Source organism: Pinus tabuliformis, chromosome 5_1 (assembly GCF_031772625.1).
Source record: "Pinus tabuliformis cultivar Carrire ecotype Pingquan chromosome 5_1, CPIR1, whole genome shotgun sequence".
In the NCBI taxonomy this organism is placed as follows: Eukaryota; Viridiplantae; Streptophyta; class Pinopsida; order Pinales; family Pinaceae; genus Pinus; species Pinus tabuliformis.
The window spans coordinates 516,394,170-516,402,518 of record NC_142305.1 but is presented as its reverse complement, the minus strand read 5'-3'; the positions used below and the strand labels follow the sequence as shown (position 1 = coordinate 516,402,518).

At 39.3% G+C, this 8,349-nt stretch overlaps 1 pseudogene; it reads left to right on the top strand.

Moving 5' to 3' along the window:
* The first annotated feature begins 568 nt into the window (after positions 1–568).
* Positions 569–1,230, top strand: LOC149165781 (eukaryotic translation initiation factor 2 subunit beta pseudogene; annotated as a pseudogene).
* Positions 1,231–8,349: the final 7,119 nt, after the last annotated feature.

Genomic DNA, 8,349 nt, shown 5'->3' with positions numbered 1-8,349 from the left:
GAAAATGCTCATCAGAATATAATTTCCAGTCGACCATCTTCTAGATAGCATAGTTTAATTATGACACGTTTTGTCAAATTTTCCAAGTTTGTTTGAAAATTTGTAATGGTAAATTTAAGTTTTGTAATTTGTACAAATTTTCGAAGATTGTTTGAAAATTTGTAATGGTAAATTTAAGTTTTGTAATTCGTAAAATTAAAATGATTGAGAAATTTTTTAAAATTGGATCTATACCAAAAAAATTGAAATTCTTTGTTGCTGGATTTTCAAAGTTAATGTCCACTGTGGCGTGATTTCTATAGCGGGATGGAAAATAAAGCCTATAATTTCAAAACCAATGGTATGGTCGATTAATTATTGAGAAACATGGTTGGATTTCTCTATTGTAATGTGATCATATTCATTAACTTAGTGAAACCATATATCCTCACTAATAAATAATTACAAGTCCGTTAAGATGACACATTATCAAAATTTGAATGCATTAAGAAAACCCATTGGAACGGAGCCGTGACTTTTATATCACAATTTAATTATTACAATCAGAACTCGAATTATTTTTTGGTATTGACTCTGCATTCACTGGGATGAGGAGAAAGAAGAAGAAGCAGGTGGAAGGCAATTTTCAAGATGATGATAATGTTGATAGCACAAAAGATGATATTGATAATTTTGGGGGTGAGGATGAAGAAGGGGAGGGTATTATTTTGCAAGCTCGATATCCCTAGGAGGGAACTGATCGTGATTACAAATATGAAGAGCTGCTTGACAGAGTGTTCAATATTTTGCATGAGAACAATCCAGAACTTGTTGGTGAAAAGCGTAGAACTGTTATGAGGCCACCTCAAGTCCTTTGCGAGGGTACCAAAAAGACTGTATTTGTCAATTTTATGGATCTCTGCAAAACGATGCATAGACAGCCAAAACATGTGATGACATTGTTGCTTGCAGAAATGGGAACAAGTGGTTCTCTGATGGACAACAACAGTTGGTTATTAAGGGAAGGTTCGCCCCTAAGAATTTTGAGGGTATTTTAAGAAGATATATCAATGAATATATGTGATATGCAATGGTTGTAAGAGTCCAGATACTATCCTTTCAAAGGAGAATCGGATTTTCTTCCTTCGTTGTGAACAGTGTGGATGTTCATGCTCTGTGGCACCTATCAAGGTTGGTTTTGTTTCTCGTGTTGCACGTCGTAAAACTAGCACATAAACCTGAAGTTTGAAGATTGAAAAGATTGTTGCAGTGTCACTATATGCAGTTTATCCTTGTACCTAAATCGAGAACTAGCTTGCATTATACTTTTGAAAATCTGTCGTTGGTAATTGTTTGCATTAGAATTTGGTAATTCTGCATGTTCTTTTATAGCAGTTCAATTAATTTAAAATTAGTGCATATCTAAGAGAAAACATCCATGGTAAATGAAAGCACTATTTTCTACGGAAAAAATGATAACGTTCACCACAATAGAAATGAATCATTGTCGTCAAGCTAATCAATAGGTTCAACATCCATTTACTATTGTTGGAATGGTAATTTCAACTGCAGTGTTGCCGAAAGCTCACAGTTGAACAACGATCAAGTTTATTCCAGAAAACAGCAATTGGAGTTTCCTGCGATGCGATACCATCGCATATCGCACATTCTCTTGTCACCCTTCGCTGCGTCCCTGTGTTGTCTATGGTTACGATTCGCCGATGCGATCTTATTGCAGATCGCAGCTCGCAAACCTTAAACTTTTGCGCGTTAAGCCCTTCACTCCTTGTCCACGATGCGATGCGATCTGATCGTCATCGCAGATCGCGCCTTCTGCCAAGTTGATCTCAGCCCTCCATACATTCTGATCCGACGGCCCATATTTGTTCCTACCTTGAACACGCCAGTGCCATTGCTGTCATTTCGCCTTTAACTACTTTTGTGTTCCCGAAGGAAAAAGATCAGATCTAGCACTGCGCCATTACTCCTCAACAACCACATTAAAGAGAAGAATGACCGAAAGTGAAAAGAACCAGCCTCGAGTCGTCGCAGCATTTATCATCCATGGGTTTCAACACCACCGACTCGAGAAATATAGCAAAAGATCAGATTTTGTTCATCATGAGCAGCAGATAACAACAGAGACCCCATCAGTGAAGTTAACGCGGTTGGTGGATAAGTTATGACCCCTTCCCGCACTATAAAATGTAGAAACAGCAGTGTAAAGAGAGAGAGTTTTTTTTTTAATTTCTGAAACACACAGCAGTGCTGAGATAGTGAAATTAGTTTCTGGAACTAAAGCGTTCCTGTTGTAATCCCTCAGAAGAGGAAGACTATTTTGTAACAGTTTTTTTTATTAATGAAATTGAATTTCTTTGTGTTTGAAAAAACCAAAAATTGCCAATATGGTATCAAAGCTAGTCTAGCCACTCAGTGAGTCAAAAACAGAGATTGTTTTTTCACTATAGGAGCTGTAAGAAGCTTATTGAGCATATTTTCTCCAGCAAAGAAAGTTTTTTTCTTATTTTTAATTATACAGTCAATATCTCTTCCTTTTTTATACAGGTTAAGATGGCAAACGCTGGAACTGGTTTGAGAAATTCCCAACTGCCACAGTTTAATGGGAAAAATCACAGTTATTGGTCCATAACAATGAAATCATTGTTTGCTTCTCAATGAATATGGGAGCTGGTTGAAACTGGCTATGCTAAACCTGCAGATGCAACAGCATTGGCTGCTTTGACAGTAGCAGAAAGAGACCAGTGGAAGAGCGACAGGAAGAAGGATGCCAAAGCACTCTTTTTTCTCTTCCAATCAGTACATGAAAGTGTTTTTCCACAGATTGCAGTGGCAACAAAATCCAAGGAGGCATGGGATATTCTCAAAACTGCCTATCAAGGCATGGAGAAGGTGAAAACTGCAAAGTTGTAGATGTTGATGAGAGACTTTGAAACACTCAGCATAAAGGAATTTGATACAATAGATTCATTCTTCACTCAGGTTATTGGGTTGATAACCCAGATAAGATCTCATGGTGAGATTCTTGAAGAAAGAAGGATTGTAGAGAAGATCTTGAGAAGTTTACCCTCAAGGTTTGAAGTTATTGTGGTAGCAATAGAAGAAACAAAGGATCTCTCGCAGTTCACAGTAGATGAACTGAGTGCTTCTCTTATGTCTCATGAACACAGACTGAGTAGAGGAACAGATTACTCTTTTAAGCAAGCATTCAAGACACAGATGTCTTTTGGCGAAGGAAAAGGTCAAGGCAGAGCAAATAACAAAGGTCGTGGAAGAAGCCAAAACAAAGGCATAAATAATCCTGCAAGCACAAGCGGAAGGAGCTGCAATCAGAACCAAGATGAAGGTTCAAGCAGACAGCAAGCTCATGGACAAAGGTATGACAAATCCCAAGTCTAATGTCATTATTGTAAGAAATATGGACACTACGCCAATGAATGTAGAAAAAAACAAAATGACATGAATAGTAGGCAGAATGCTAATTTTGCAAATGAAGAAGATAAGAATCCAAAGATTGTGCTGTTAACATGTAACATTGCACAAAACAAACAAGAAGATTTTTGGTTCTTAGACTCAGGTTGTAGTAATCACATGACTGGAAATATTGCAATGTTTGCCAATCTGGATGAAAATGTGAAATCTGAGGTAACAACAGGAACTGATAGTAAGATATCTGTCAAGGGTAAGGGCAGAGTCAGTATCGAAGCCAGAAATGGAGAACAGATGATTGTGCCAGAGGTATACTATGTACCTGGTCTGAAATGTAACATTTTGAGCATTGGACAGCTCATTAACAAAGGTTACAATGTGTTCTTCAAAGATGATATGTGTACAATCAGAGACATACCTCCAAGTAAGAAGATCATTGCACAGTTGCAGATGACTAGCAATAGAATGTTTCCTCTCAAACTCAGGGCAGATTTGAAGGAAGGAAGAACTATTGTAGTTGTAACACAAGAAGTCTTTCAGGAACAAGTGAAAGATGAGAATTGGTTGTGGCACTTGAGATTTGGACATCTCAATTTCGGAGGCTTGAATTTGTTGCATAGAGAGGGAATGGTAAAGGGATTGCCATTGATCGAGAAACCGGACAACCTTTGTGAAGGCTGCATCTTGGGCAAGCAACACAAAGAAAGCTTTCCAGCAGGAAGGAGTATAAGGGCAAAAGCACCCTTGGAAATTGTTCACTCTGATGTGTGTGGACCGATGCAAATACCATCATTTGCTGGAAATAAATATGTTTTAACTTTCATTGATGATTACACCAGAAAGACATGGGTGTATATGCTGAAACAAAGGAGTGAAGTGTTTGGGAAGTGTGTGGGCATTATATCAAAGTGCTCAGAACAGATAGAGGAGGAGAGTACATCTCCAAAGACTTTCTGCGTTTTTGCAGAGAAAATGGCATATAAAAGTAGTTCACCACGAGGTATACACCTCAGCAAAACGGTGTTGCCGAAAGAAAGAATAGGACCATTCTTGACATGGTCAGAAGTATGCTGAAGGAAAAACACTTGCTGCATGAGTATTGGGCAGAAGTTGTCACTTGCGCAGTTTACATCTTGAATAGATGCCCAACTAAAGCTGTCATGAATAAAATACCAAAAGAAACATGGAATGGTTAAAAGCAAACTATCACTCACATGAGAGTATTTGGTTGTGTAGCATATGCACATGTACCGATCAGCTAAGGAAGAAGCTTGACAGTAAGGGGGAGAAGTGTGTCTTTATTGGCTATTGTGATGAGTCAAAAGCATACAAACTCTATAATCCATCCACCAAGAAATTGATAGTAAGCAGAGATGTGTTGTTCATTGAAGATGAAGCTTGGGATGGAAGCTTAGAGAAGACAGTGAATGTGAAGACAATTGTGTCTCACGAAGAAGAAGAGGAAGGGACAGCAGCAAATAATCCTTCCTTGGTGGCTCCTGCTCCACTACAGCAAGTACAACAAACCACACCACAAGTTGGAATTCGAACAGCCTTGAGAAGTCAAGGAAGTGCTTCCCCAAGCACACCACAGGGATCAGAAATACCCTCAATTTCGAATGGAACTCCAAGCACACCAAGAAGACCAAGATTCAGAAATCTGAATGAGATTTATGAACAAGGAGAGGTAAGTAACCATACCGGTCTGAATTCATTATTCACTTTGTATTGTCATGTTGATGACCCAGTTCATTTTGAAGATGCTGTAAATGAAGATAAATGGATTGAAGCAATGAATGAAGAAATTGGTGCAATTGAGAAGAGTAAAACATCGGAGTTAGTGGACCTCCCTGAAGGCAAAGATGCCATTGGAGTTAAGTGGGTATATAATACCAAAAGCAATGTTGAAGGCAAGATTGACAGACACAAAGCAAGACTTGTTGTGAAATGCTACAAGCAGCAACAAGACAAAGACTATGATGAAACCTTTGTACCAGTAGCAAGGATGGAAACAGTCAGAACAATGTTGTCTATTGTGGCACAACACAAATGGAAGATTTATCAGATGGATGTTAAATCTGCATTCGTGAATGGAGTGTTAAAACAAGAGGTTTATGTTGAACAACCTCCAGGCTATGAAGTTGAATGCCAAGAGCATAAAGTCTGCAAACTGAAGAAGGCCCTTTATGGGCTGAAGCAAGCTCCAAGAGCATGGTACGGCAGAATAGATACTTATCTGATTGAGAATGGGTTTGATAAGTGTGATGGTGAACCCACACTCTACATAAAGGAGAATGACGGTAAGATTCTTATTGTTGTTTTATATGTAAATGATTTGATTTTTACTAGCAATAATGCTTCTCTCATTGTTGATTTTAAAGCAGTCATGAAAAGTGAATTTGAAATGACTGACTTGGGCTTCTTAAGATATTTTCTTGGAATTGAAGTAGACCAAAGTGAAAATGGTGTTTTCATTTCTCAAGTTAAATATGTAGAAGCAGTGTTAAAGAGATTTAACATGCAGAACAGCAAGGCAGCTGCGACTCCAACTGTAATGGGGTAAAAATTAACCAAAGAAGACAGCAGCAAGGATTTTGATCCAAAATTGTACAAAAGCCCTTATGTACTTGACTGCAACTAGGCCGGACATTATGCACGTTGTGAGTTTAATCTCCAGATTTATGGAAAGACCGAAAGAGACTCATTGGCAGGCAGCCAAGAGGATTCTAAGGTATGTGAATGGAACGAAGGGGTTTGGTATTTTATACTCCTCTTTTGAAAGTTTCATGTTGACAGGTTACACTGACAGTGATTGGGCTGGAAGTGTTGATAATAGGAAAAGCACATCGGGATATGTGTTTCATATGGGATCGGGAGCCATCTCATGGGCTTCCAAGAAGTAACCAGTTGTGTTTTTTTCAACAGCAGAGGCAGAGTATGTGGCAGCAACAGCAGCAGCATGCCAAGTAGTGTGGCTGAGAAGAGTTCTCAGAGATTTGTGTCATGAACAAGAAAAGGGCACAACCATTTACTATGACAATAGCTCGGCAATAGCATTGTCTAACAACTCTGTTTTTCATAAAAGGACAGCACATAAACACCAAATTTCACTTCATACGTGAATTGGTTAACAATGGTGAGATTGTTTTGCAGAACAGAGAATCAGTTAGCTGACATCTTGACAAAACCATTGGGAAAGAAAAGTTTTGATCATTTCAGGAAATGCCTGGGTATGACTGATAACCCAGCAGTTGAAATTAAAGGGGAGTGTTGGAATGGTAATTTCAACTGCAGCGTTGCCGAAAGCTGACAGTTGAACAGCGACCAAGTTTATTCAGAAAACAACCATTGGAGTTTCCTGCGATGCGATACCATCGCATATCGCACATTCTCTTGTCACCCTTCGCTGCGTCCCTGTGTTGTCTGCGATTACGATTCTGCGATGCGATCTTATCGCAGATCGCAAACCTTAAACTTTTGCGCGTTAAGCCCTTCGCTCCTTGTCCACGATGCGATGCGATCTGATCGCCATCGCAGATCACGCCTTCTGCCAAGTTGATCTCAGCCGTCCATACATTCTGATCCGACGGCCCATATTTGTTCTTACCTTGAACACGCCACCGCCATTGTTGTCCTTTCGCCTTTAACTGTTTTTGTGTTCCCGAAGGAGAAAGATCAGATCCAGCGCTGCGCCATTACTTCTCAACAACCACATTAAAGAGAAGAATGACCGAAAGTGAAAAGAACCAGCCTCGAGTCGTCGCAGCATTTATCAGCCATGGGTTTCAACACCACCGACTCGAGAAATACAACAAAAGATCAGATTTTGTTCATCATGAGCAGCAGATAACAACAGAGACCCCATCAGTGAAGTTAACGCGGTTGGTGGATAAGTTATGACCCCTTCCAGCACTATAAACGCAGAAACAGCAGTGTAAAGAAAGAGAGTTTTTTTTTAATTTCTGAAACGCATAGCAGTGCTGAGATAGTGAAATTAGTTTCTGGAACTGAAGAGTTCATGTTGTAATCCTTCAGAAGAGGAAGACTATTTTGTAACAGTTTATTTTATTAATGAAATCGAATTTCTTTGTGTTTGAAAAAACCAGAAATTCCCAATAACTATAAATTCACAGGTGAAAATATCTTATCGAAATTGAATACGCGACATAGAGATTACAAATTTGAATAAGTAACAAAATTAATATGATTGAAAGCTCTATCTCTGTAGTTGCATTCCCAACGTTCTAGTTCATGGTTCCAATATTTGACATGGCTTCTCTCCGCGTTGGTGGTCAAGTGTATCGCAATGGTCTTTTCAGTTTTTTCAAAAGCTTTGTTGATTTCAGCGGTTATGAAAAACACGGCTCAAGATTAAAATTACCTCGTGTGAAGGCAAGCTCCTTTGTGTGTAGAATATTTTCCAATTTAGATTGAGCTTATGTGAGCATGGCGCATTCGATCCATCTACAAACCGAAAGACAATGAATCACATAGCCATCGAATTCGACACCTGTGAGAACGAATTAGGTTCAGATCTGGATGAGAACAATTACGATGGCTGAAATGAAACCCTGCAAATAAACGTTGCCTATGAAGACCGACCAATTCTTAAGAGATTCAAGGTATTTTGGACTGAAATTTCTGCTCGGAGATCTTTCCTGAGTCGTCTCTCACTATAGCCTTTGTTGGAGCACGAAGGTCCAAGAGAGAATCGAGTAGGGGCCTGATGATCGGCCTTCTCGTCAGTTTGATTATCGCCGGAGTGGTTACAGACGGTCATGGGTGAAATGAAACGCACAGGAGAATGGCGGGAGCATTGAATGGTCACTGGCGGTGCACTGAAATCAAACAGCTGTTCATCCACGATCGTTACACGATGGCCACATGATGGAATGAAACGCACAGATATTCGTCGTTTCAAAT